Source organism: Myotis daubentonii, chromosome 6, assembly GCF_963259705.1.
Source record: "Myotis daubentonii chromosome 6, mMyoDau2.1, whole genome shotgun sequence".
Classification (NCBI taxonomy): domain Eukaryota; kingdom Metazoa; phylum Chordata; class Mammalia; order Chiroptera; family Vespertilionidae; genus Myotis; species Myotis daubentonii.
The window spans coordinates 31281913-31293820 of NC_081845.1; positions in this window are offsets into that span (position 1 = coordinate 31281913).

Consider the following 11908-nt stretch of genomic DNA (forward strand, 5'->3'; position numbering starts at 1 on the left):
GGGTAGCCTGGTTTCCAAAAGCTTTTGAGTCTTACTTTCCTCTGGAGCTATATTTTGTTGTGCTCAAATATTGGCTTAATTGCCTATTAGCTGATAATCCTTGGGTAAGTGTTATAGATTAAATGTTTTTATTTCTCCAAAATTCATAAGTTGAGACCTAATCCCCAATATGATGATATTGGGAGGTAGGGTCTTTAGGAAGTGTTAAGATTATGGGGGCAGAGCCCTCAAGAATGGGATTAGTGCCCCTATAGAAGAGATCCCACAGAAATCCCTTGCCGTTTCTGCTATGTACGGTTATAGTGAAGTGGGCTCTTACCAAACACTAAATCCACAGGTGTCATGATCTTGGACTTCCCAGTCTCCAGAACTGTAAGAAAAATTGTTTTTCATTATCTTGTTATAGCTGCAGGAACAGGATAAGACAGTAAGTTACTTACCCTCTCCATGTGTCACACAGACTCTAAGATGGCCCCCAATGACTTATGTATCCTAACACTCACACTTTTGTGTAATTCTTAAGTGCAGACAGAAGCTGTGACTTGCTTCTATCCAACAGAATATGTCAAAGGTGTTTGGCTGTCACTTCCATAATTAGGTTACAAAAGACTGACTTTTGTCTTGCTGGCAGACCTCCCCTCATAGGCTTGATGAAACAAGTTGTCATGTTGGGGAGGCCCATGTGACAGGAGCTGAGGGTGTCCACTGGACAATAGCCAGCTTGGAATTGAGGCCCTCAATTCAATGTCCCAAAGGAACTGAATCTAGTCAACAATCATGTTTGTGAGATTAGAAGCAGATCCTTTTCCACTTGGGCCTTCAGATGAGACCTGACCCCTAAACAACACATTGATTGCAAACTCATGGGAGGCCTTGAAGCAGAGGCCCACTAAGCCATGCTTCATAGAAAATATGACATAAGCTCAGCCGGTGTGGTTCAGTGGTTGAGCATTGACTTATGAACCAGGAGGTCACAGTTTGATTCCACGTCAGGGCCTATGCCTGGGTTACAACCTCAATCCCCAGTAGGGGGCCTGTAGGAGGCAGCTGATCAATGATTCTTTCACATCATTGATGTTTCTATTTCTTTCTCCCTCTCCCTTCCTCTCTGAAATCAATAAAAATATATTTTAAAAAAGAAAAGAAAGTGTGACATAATAAGTGTTTGTTGTTTTAAGCCACTAATTTTGTGGTCATTTGTTGTACAGCAATAGATAATGAATATGCCACAATTTACTTTTCTCATTTCTAAAATGGAAAAGATAATAGTACTGCCCCCCTGCCCCATCACCACCACCAACATAGGCTATTGTGAGACTTAAATGAGATAATTCATGTAAAGTGCTTCGTACAGTGCCTGGCACATATACAACTCATTAGTGTTGGCAACTTTTCCTCAGTCAGATCCCAGAAGTGAAGTCAGGCATCTTAGCGAGAATGGTGTAATGCGCAGAAGCTCAGAGAGCTATTTCAGTGCTGTTTCAAGCTCAAGGGACAAATTGTGAGATTGTGTTGGGCAGAGGGAAATTCATTTCCACTTGTGTACTATCATTGGGTAACTTAGACGTGGAGTCTGACAGAGCTACAGGGATACATATGGAAGCCATGGGTGCCATGTCCTCATGAAGGGCAGAGGCTCAGCCTTTCTCTAGAGGAAGTGGGCAATGAGGTAGAAACTAGAGAAGAAGAATATTAGCGGATTGATTCTTGAGCACATGTGACAAACCTCCCTGGGAAAACCCAGAAACAACTGAGCCAGAGTCTCTGTGAGATGAGACTCTGTAGGGTGATGAGTCTTACCAATATTTGTAGCTGATACCTAGCCAGTTTGGCTCAGTGGATAGAGTGTAGGCCTGAGGACTGAAGGGTCCTGGGTTCAATCCCAGTCAAGGGCACATACCTTGGTTGCAGTCTCCTCCCCGGCCCAGGCCCTGGTCAGGGCATGTGCAGGAGACAACCAACCTATGTGTTTCTCTTACATTGATATTTTTCTAAAACTCAATAGAAAAAAATCCTTAGATGAGGACTTTAAAAAAAGATTTGTAGCTGAATCTTTTCATTAAGCCTCATAGTATCAATCTGGTTACCTTAAATGGCCTAGAGACAGTCTGTTATGGATTGCCATTACTTCATACTTTGAGATGGCAGCAGAGTTTTCACAGACCTTTCCTTTGCCTGACCTTATACATTTCTGGGAGCAGGGGCAAGCTGATCCTCAGGGTCAACAGATTATTTTCCACTCCAGTGAAATTTCTGAGGTAACAAGCTAAGTTAGCTTGTCATGATGCTAAGACAGAATATTTCCTGAATAAGTAAGCTAACCAGTATTACTTTCACTTATATTCAGTTATACAAACAACTCAGGATGTGTTCAAAATGTGGAAGATGGGGCTAGGGAAAAGAGATATGTGTAAGCAAAGCAATAATTATGAGTTGATATTAATGATCCCTCAAAGTAGGTTAAGTCATTGTAGTGGGAAAGCCTCTGTCACAGAAATCTTGGTAGTACTAGTAAAAAATGCAGCCTTTGGGGAGTTTCCCAAACAAAAGGAGGATTAGATATCTTTCCAAGGATGGATGAGAGAACAGTAAGACCTAGAAAGCAAGAGTGGGCCTCTCTAATTCTCTCCTCCAGGATTCCAAGGATTAAGGGATGAGAATGTTCTCCATTTCTATCAGCTCACAAAGCAAAGCTAGGGTCTGGCAAATGGCCCCATGGTTTCTCTCTCGACTGACTCTCCCTTGAGGAAAACAAAACTCTGGGAGAGATACATGTCTTCTTTCTCTCAAGGTTGGGAGGTTTGAAGTCAATGCAGCTACGTGAAAGAGCAGTCCTCTGAGTGGAAAACAGAGCTATGAATGTGAGCCTTTGATGGTTGTGATATCTTCTAGAACCACCTATTAAAAGGCATATAACCCTCAAATAGGTATTTTATTTAGAAGGATGATGGTAGCAGAAGATCTGAAGCATGGGAATGAGAGGTACTCAGGCCCTCAGGATGGTGAAAGGGGAGGTGGAGGCCTCCAAATTTAGATCTGAAAGTTTACCTTCTATTTTTCCCATCTGTAGTCTGTAGAGGGAAGCTAAATCTACCCAACAATCCTAAGCCTGTATCTGTTTCTTTGTTTTCATATGAATTGCACATTAAGTATAATCAGATCTACATAAGATACAATTCTGACATCATCATCTTCAATTTGCCTTGATATTCCCAGGTCCTATTATAATGTAGAAATTTTATTGAGTTTCTGGACACAAAGGAAGAACCCAAGTAAATTGCCCTTGATATCCTTTTCACAGAAGTCTTCACTGGCATTTTACGTTCCCCAAGGCATTATGACATTTCATATCACCCATATTTTATTAGTAGAAAAGACAGTAAAACCAATTTCTGAGCCATGGCCTGAGTCTAGGACCTGACTCCCACACACTGTGATTTAATTAACAAGATACTGAAAACAAATAAACTCATACAAAAACTAAATTAACCCTAAATTGACTTGCAGTTCATTTATGGGATGCTTAATTTTATTTCCAACCTGAAATGGAACCATCTGAAGCAAGCCTACATAGGTCATTCGTTAAAGCCTACGTCACCGCCACCCAACTGCCTTGCGTCATCTTCTTTGTGTGCATCTGTCCCCACGTCTGCCTCAAGTTGAACAAGCTGGCCACACCCTGATTCTGCTAGCCCCCTCCTCAGTACATCTTATGTAGAGAAATATTATAAGCAACATATACTTGTATTTCTTCCCTTCCTTAACGAGGTTACAATAATGTTCCTTGGAGAAATAGAACTGACTGATGCCTCAGCACTTAAATAACTTTCAGTTGCTTCCACATTTGGTTACATGCTTTTAATATTTGTTATAGAACATAAACATTTGTGAAATAGAGGAAAGCAGGCTTCTGAAAGAGACAGAAGGCAAATAGCACTTTTCAAGACAGGTCTTACTGGGAAGTATGTCAACATCAATGCACCTGATCTAATGGTTGCATGGCATAATATGAAAAGCCACATTGAAGCAACCTAAGATGTGTGAAAAAGATATGGATCTCAGGATCAGGGATAGGGAGTGGGTGGATGGTAATAGAATTGACTGAGAGGATCTGGTCAAGAAAACCCTCTTTATTCCCTATGGACCCCTGGGGCATAAGCAAACCTGGGAATATCCAAAATAACTTCCAGCCTCGGCCAAACTGCTGAAGTAAGAGCAGCTGCCCTGAGCCAAAGAGATGGGACTGGCTCACATTCCAGCTCAGGAAATATATTCTTACTTTGACCCTCCGCTCCTGAAATTCTGGACATCATTGCTTGGTTTTGCTATTTTCACTAACAGAGGCAACTTCTTTTCCCAGAAATGTCAGGTATTGCATTTATCTTGCTAAGTACAGTTATTTTGATTAGCTACTTTAGGTGAAAGTAGCTAGTTAGCTACTTTAGCCCCTCACATTGTATACTACATTTTACATTATTTTAATTCATTTTTATAACCAGTTACTATAATGTCACTATACGTCCTGTGAGTTACCCCTACTTAGCATTTGGGGAAAGAGGGAGAAAGCGTTTAAGTGAGCCCTGCCTCCAGGTGTCACAGCACTGAAGTGGAGGCAGAGCTGGGATCTTTTGATTCTGTAGTTGCCCTGTTTCAGGAACAAGGTGAGAAAATCGATTGTATGTAAGAAGTGATTAACCCACGATTTTATAAATGAAAACACTAAAGGCCGACTCTAAATGCCCAAGGACACGGTGTTAATTATTGCAGTCAGAGCACCCAGGACTCAGCAAACCTACCAAGTGGCACCTGTACCACAGTGACGCAGCACCTTGCACTAAAAAGAGCGATGTACCATAGGGAATCAATACCTCCTTTTTCAGAGTGTTTAGGATGTTTTCTTTCTGGACTTGTGCAGCTCACAAGGAGAAATTCCAGATGAAGTGGCCTAGCCCACCCTATATCTGTATCATCGCTACACATCATATACAGGCTAACCAAAGGTCAAGTTTTCTTGCTTGTAAGTGAAATTATACCTTTTCACAGTGACAATGAGATTGTTTAAAACGTGGAGTCTCTGTGTGTATGGAGAGAAGAGGAAAGAGGATTGAAGAGGATTTTGGTGATGAAAAGATTAAAACTAGATACCGAACTCACCCCACAGACATCAGGGATTTGTGGGTCAAAGACAGGGGGGTTCAGTGGGACAGAAAAGGCATCTACAGCGTTGGTGGGCATCTACAATGACTTTATGTGTCCTATTTCATTCACAAATCCATTTAAATAACAAAGCATGCCATAAACCACACAAGAAAGAAACATAATGTATTATTTTTCAATAAAAAAAAATCTTTGTTATGTTTAGAAAGAAGACATTTAAGCTTGGAAAAATCCCACATCCTTCACAGAAGTCAATTCAAATTGTTCACTGATCACGTTTCTGTAATTTGCTCCAATTAATCTCAGTTAAATATTTCCTTAATATTAATATCAACTTTAGACTCAGAAGGAGCTGCTGAAGGGACATAAACTAAGGAATTTACTGTAATTCAGGAGCACTGGAGGTGGGGAAGGAAAAGCAATGCCACTGTAGTCAGCCCCTGAAATACAACCCCTTTTAGAATGCCTGGTCACGGGAAAGGCAGGGCCAGGGCCTAGCCTTCTGTCCTGTGAACTCGGAGAAGCTGCACTCTGCCTTGACCTCCCCCAACATGATCGCCTCTGGCTGCATGACCCATGCTCCCATGCCAGCTTCCTGGCATGGCTGTTGCTGGCTGGCTCCGCTCCGGCCTGGGCCAGGTTGGCCAGGGTCCACTGGTTTGGTCGTGACCCTGAGCCTGTGGCCCTGGCTTCCTCGCTCAGCCTTTGGTCTTCCCTGACTCTCTTGGGAATGAAGAACAGAGACATACTGAAAGCTGCAGGACTAGATACACTGGAAAAATTACATTTTAGTTGATAAAAGTGACTCCATTATAATAGGACCTTGTAGGATAAAATTATTAAGTACCCTGTAATAAGATCCTATAACAGTGTCTACTGTCTTACCCTATGAATACATTTGGATTTTCTTTTTTCACATTTAAATTATTTATTGTACATTTGAATTTTCAAGATTTGAAGCAAGGGCACATGAAATAAAACTCATGCAATAGGTACGGCCATACAGAATAGAAGAGAAAGATATAAAAGCAAAAGGCAATGACCATTTTTAAATACAGATAGCAACACATGACAGAAATTTACAGGGTTATATGGCTTGTATTGGACACCTCACATTTTTTAGATTAACGTAAGACTGTGTGGTATTTCTGTGTTAATAATGGCTCAGAAGCTCAGGGCTACATACCCTAATATCAAGCTAAAATCAGCTTAGTGGTGGATCAAGTGTCTGGAAGTACGGACTGATGCCAGACATGATGGATTTCCAATTAAGATGTCAGCGGGTGTGCTCAAAACCATCTGGGAATTTAAAAAGTAACTCATGCCGAGTTTCCATATTTGTCTTGGCTTCTCTAAGAAAGATTTTTTTTGCATTTAAAAAACATTCCATACAATGAGGGATTTCTATTTTTAAAGGGTTATTTGTACAATTAAAAATGTTTTCACTTATCTTAGATACCTCATATAAATGGAATCATGCAGCATTTGTATTGCAACTGTCTTATTTTACTTGGAATAATGGCCTCCAGATTCATCCATATTGTTGCAAATGGCAGGGTTTTCCTCTTTGTTAAGGCTGAAAAATATTTTGTCCTATGCATCTACCACACTTTCTTTATCCATTCATCTATCAGTGGACATTTAGGTTGTTTCCATATCATGCTGTTATGAATGATGCTGTAATGAATGTGGGCATTTAGATATCTCTTCAAGATCCTGATTTCAATTCTTTTGGATATATATACTCAGGTGGTTTCTGGGGGTGGGAGAGTGGGCAGTGGGGAGCTGATGGACAATGGGTATGAGTTTTAGCTATACAAGATGAATAAGCTGTAGAGATCTGCTGTGCAACACTGTGCCTATAGTTAACACTACTGTAGTGTGCATTTAAACTTTTGTTATGAGGTAGATCTCATTTTAGATGTTTGGATCACACACACACACATACACACACACACACACCACAGAACTTTAAGTTCCATCTAAGCAAAGAAGTCAGTGCATGCTTTTTATGTTTCCTCATGGGAGCAGCCTCCTCACTATTCAGAACTCGGGTAGAAAGATCATAGTGGGTTTTATAAAAATGGGGGATTGAATTGTCACTCAATATTTAGTAGATGTATTTAATCATGAAAAGTAATACAATTTAAATTTGTTGAAATTAGTGTGTTTATTTATTTTAAGCAATATACAATGGATACCTGTATTTTTAAGAATTGCTAATTATTGGATTAATTGGCATAAATAAAAATAGATTCATGATAAAAAAGATAAAAAGTAAATGTTTTATTACAGTAAATTTCAAGCAGATTGAAAAGTAGAGAAACTAACATACTAAAACCTTTTTACCCATCACCAGTTTCAATAATTATAACATCACAGACAATCTTGTTTCATCAGTACCAGCCTCTGCCACCTGGGTTATTTAGAAGCCAAGTCCAGGCATTGTATCATTCCCTTATGCAGTGTGGAAAGATAGGAACTACTTCTGTAAATGCATGCACAGTTTCATCACACCTTAAAAATAATAATTCAATATTATCAGGAAACATCAGGTCAGTGTTCAAATGCTCCCAATTGTCTTAAAAAAATGTTTAAATCTTTTTAAACACTAGAAACAAAGCAAATCTATACTTTGCCATTGGTTGGTATGTCTCCTAAATTTCTCTTTTTTGAAGTGGTGCTGTAATTGAGCTAAAACACAATCCACTGTTCAACAGACACATGCAGCCTTGTAAGCACCGTCACAATAAAGATTCAGAATATTTGCATTATTTCAAAAACTTTCCTCATGTACCTTGATTGTCAATCCCTCCCCTCACCCTCAGTCCTCAGCAACCACTTGACTGTTTCCTATCCCTACAGGTTTGCCTTTTCCCAAATGTCACACAGATCTATTCACACCATATAGCACTTAGTAGTATAATAAATTGGAGATTCAGCCATGTTGCTGTATGTATTAGGAATTTCTCCCTTTTTATTGCTGAGTAGTATTCCACAGTTTGTGTAATCATCCATCCATCCATAATTGGGTAATTATGATTTTGAATATTGCTTTCAATATCTTAACATCCCATAGATTAGAGGCCAAAAGTTGAAATATGGAGATAGGATTGCAATAAGCACATACACTATAAGTAGTAAGAAATAATTGCCTGAGAGTCTGGTAAAAGGGGAAAAGGTAGGAAAATTCAAACTAAAAAAAAAGATCTGTTTTGTTATTAAACACTGATGGGTCCTGAGAATAGTGCTGTAACTGATGTTTATAATAACACTAGTAGCCCTGCGCATGAATCGTGCGCAAGTAGCTCGCTGTCGCTTGCCTCAGCTGGCCGCCTGGCCCACCGCCACTTGTAGCTCTCTGCTGCTCATAGCTCACTGCCCCGCCCTCCTGTAGCTCTCTCCACTGCTTGTAGCTCGCTGCCCTGCCCTCCTGCTGTTGGTCATTACACGACACTGCATAACGACCATTTGCATATTACCTCTTTATTATATAGGATTCTTTAGCATGTAAGGAAAAGTGGGTATGTTCTGTGAATTTTGTTTAAGAAATAAGAGCATGTGTATTTATGAAGATTTCTATTTAACATGGTTAAAACAAAACAAAAAACATAGCTAAAAAGAACATCCTACTTTCCTATATTACTTAGCTTTTTAGAATATTTAATTCCCAGAAGTTTCTGGATAGTCAAGTTTTCCCTGGAAATTTTTAATAGAATTATCTCTAAACAGAAGCAACATAACCCATGGACAGACAGACAATAGGGTGGTGGAGACCTGGGGCAGGGACCGGGGGTGGGCTATGAGGGGTCAATGGGAGAAAAGAAGGGACATATGTAATACTTTCAGCAATAAATATTTTTTAAAAATTAAAATAAATAAACAGAACCAACAATACTTTTTAAAAATGTATATTTTTATTTATTTTAGAGAGAGAAAGGGTGAGGGATAGAGAGATAGAAACATCGATGAAAGAGAAACATCAATCAGCTGCCTCCTGCACGCCCCCTCCCCCCCAATCAAGTCTGAAACCCGGGCATGTGCCCCAACTGGGAATTGAACTGTGATCTCCTGGTGCATGGGTTGATGCTGAACCACTGAGCCACACAAGCTGAGCAACAATACTTTTGAGATTACTTAATCAACCTAGGTTGGCACAGATCCCTGGTGCCACTCTCATTTCAAAGTGAAAAATCACCTTTATTCACTCACCTCTAACAATTTGCTTTCAGCTTTTACAAGGCATGTGTGTGTGTGTGCATGCGCGCGCACACACACACACACACACACACACACCACAACATGACACACACACACACACACACACACACACACACCACAACATGAGCTGCAGATATGTATGTATCTGCATCTTTTGTACAGCTACTACTTACCTAATTCCCTTTATAGAAATATCATTATAGCCCGGTTGGCGTGGCTCAGTGGTTGAACGTCGACCTATGAACCAGGAGGTCACAGTTCAATTCCTGGTCAGGACATATGCCTGGGTTGCAGATTCCATCCCTAGCTTGGGGTGTGCAGGAGGCAACTGATCAATAATTCTCTCATCATTGATGTTTCTCTCTCTCTTCTTCTTCTCCCTTCCTCTCTGACATAAATAAAAAATTATATTAAAAAAATAAGATTACAAGTTCCATCTTAAGAAAAGAAAGAAATATCCTTATAATATATCCCTCTTATGACTTTGCCCTAGAGAACTAATAAAGACATTTCTGAATTGCTGCTTTTCTTTTTTATCTAATGATACAAACTATGTGAATCCATCTTGTTCACCTTGCCCCATTTCCTTTCTTTCCCCCTTGACTATCTGTGAAAATAGAACTAATTTTATTTTCTCAGTTGCATACAACTAGGTTACACTATCTACTACCTCCTTAATTACTTAACATTTATTATTTTATTTTTTCATCAATAATATTGTATGGGTATCTTTTATTTTAGTAAGCATTCTCAAATTCTTTCTGGAAGTAGACAACAGGATATGAACAATAAATGCAATAAAGATTCCTGCTACTTTAGCAACCCTCACATGGAGAATGGTTGAGCTCGGAGTATGAGGATAGCAACGCTTGTGTCTGACAGTTGTTGGATGATGTGTCCAGCCTCCCTGACGATCCCCATTCAGGCAGCAGCAGAACATTGGAGCTTCTGTTCTCATTTCTAATAAGGCTCAGTGAGAGGCGTCCCTGTCTTCCAGACCCCATATTCCTCACAGCCCATTGCCTGCCATCTGTGAAGAAAACCCCAATGTCAGCATTTCCTCAACTTGATTCAGGGTGTCCACTGTCTGGTGCTGGACACGTAGGAGACATTTAGAGAACTTACATCTTCCTCATTGACTGAGACTATCATTAACCTCTGCTCTCTGAAGACTTCACCCTTTTTTTGTCTTTGTTCCTCTAGTTTCATGATACCTACCCTTGTTTACTCCCACTGCTTTCCCTACTAGAACAGGACCTCCTGGAGGTCAGAAGATGTGTTTTACTCCTCTCCCAATCTCCAGCATATCTCACAATGCTAGTACATCACCGTTTTTCAAAACACGTTGAAGAAATAAATGAACACCAATCTTTGTTGAGAGTAGAGTAAGAAGGGATCATTGAATGAATGCTTTGCATATTTCATTGATCTAAAAATCAAGAAGGAAAACTATAGAAATAATTATTTACTATCAAGAAAAGAATGCAAATAGGAATTGTTCATCCCAAATGGTATTTTGTTATTTCCAAGAATCAACTTTATTTCATTTGTAAAGAACACTCAGTCTCAAGGTGATGTCTTGCATTTAAAGGGATATGCTTATACAAGAATTAAGTTCATTTTGTAAATGTCTTGATATGTCTCTTTTTTTATAAAATATTTTTTCTGCCTATTTTCTCTGAAAGACAACAAAAGTTAGAAAGGTTTTCTGAGACATGTTTCAAATTTCTCCTTATTGTAACCTATGCCATTATCAACCCATATGGCCACCCAGGAGCCTCTGCTTGAGGTTCAGATATTCTGGCCTCTTGAGGGTGTCTTGGGCCATTCACTGTCTGGTCACCAGTTGACTCCAAGATTGCCCTTGAAGCTGTACGAAATAATAGCTACTGAATGCTAGGGAACTAGCCTTGATTAAAAATAGAAAGAATGTTCTAGTGGCAAAACATACTTTCATATCCTTTCAAGTATGGTTTATAAAAAACATTTTGTATTTCCAAATTCCAGAAATTGTTTTCTGACAATTTTCTGAGAAAAATCAACCACACATTATCTTATTTATATCAGACGTAGCAAATCTGAATGAATCAATATAACTGTCTTATTTATTTACCTACATTTTATTATGGCATATCTCAGTTGCAAAGAATGAAAGCTTGTCCTGGGCAATTGGTAGGATGGTGGGAAGCTTATATTTTAAACTTGACTAAGGCAACTACTTGGTATGAATATTTTCCTAGAAGTGGTATTCTCCAAAATTCAGGTCAGGAAACCTTGGCAAAACTCAAGGGAATTGGTCTGTCTCAGTGGATAGAGCATCGGCCTGCAGACTGAAGGGTCCCAGGTTCGATTCCGGTCAAGGGCATGTACCTTGGTTGCGGGCACATCCCCAGTAGCGGGTGTGCAAGAGGCAGCTGATCAATGTTTCTAACTCTCTATCCCTCTCCCTTCTCCACTGTAAAAAAAAAAAAATCAATAAAATATATTTTTAAAAAAACCTCAAAGGAATTAACTTCTTTTTGCTTTTTAC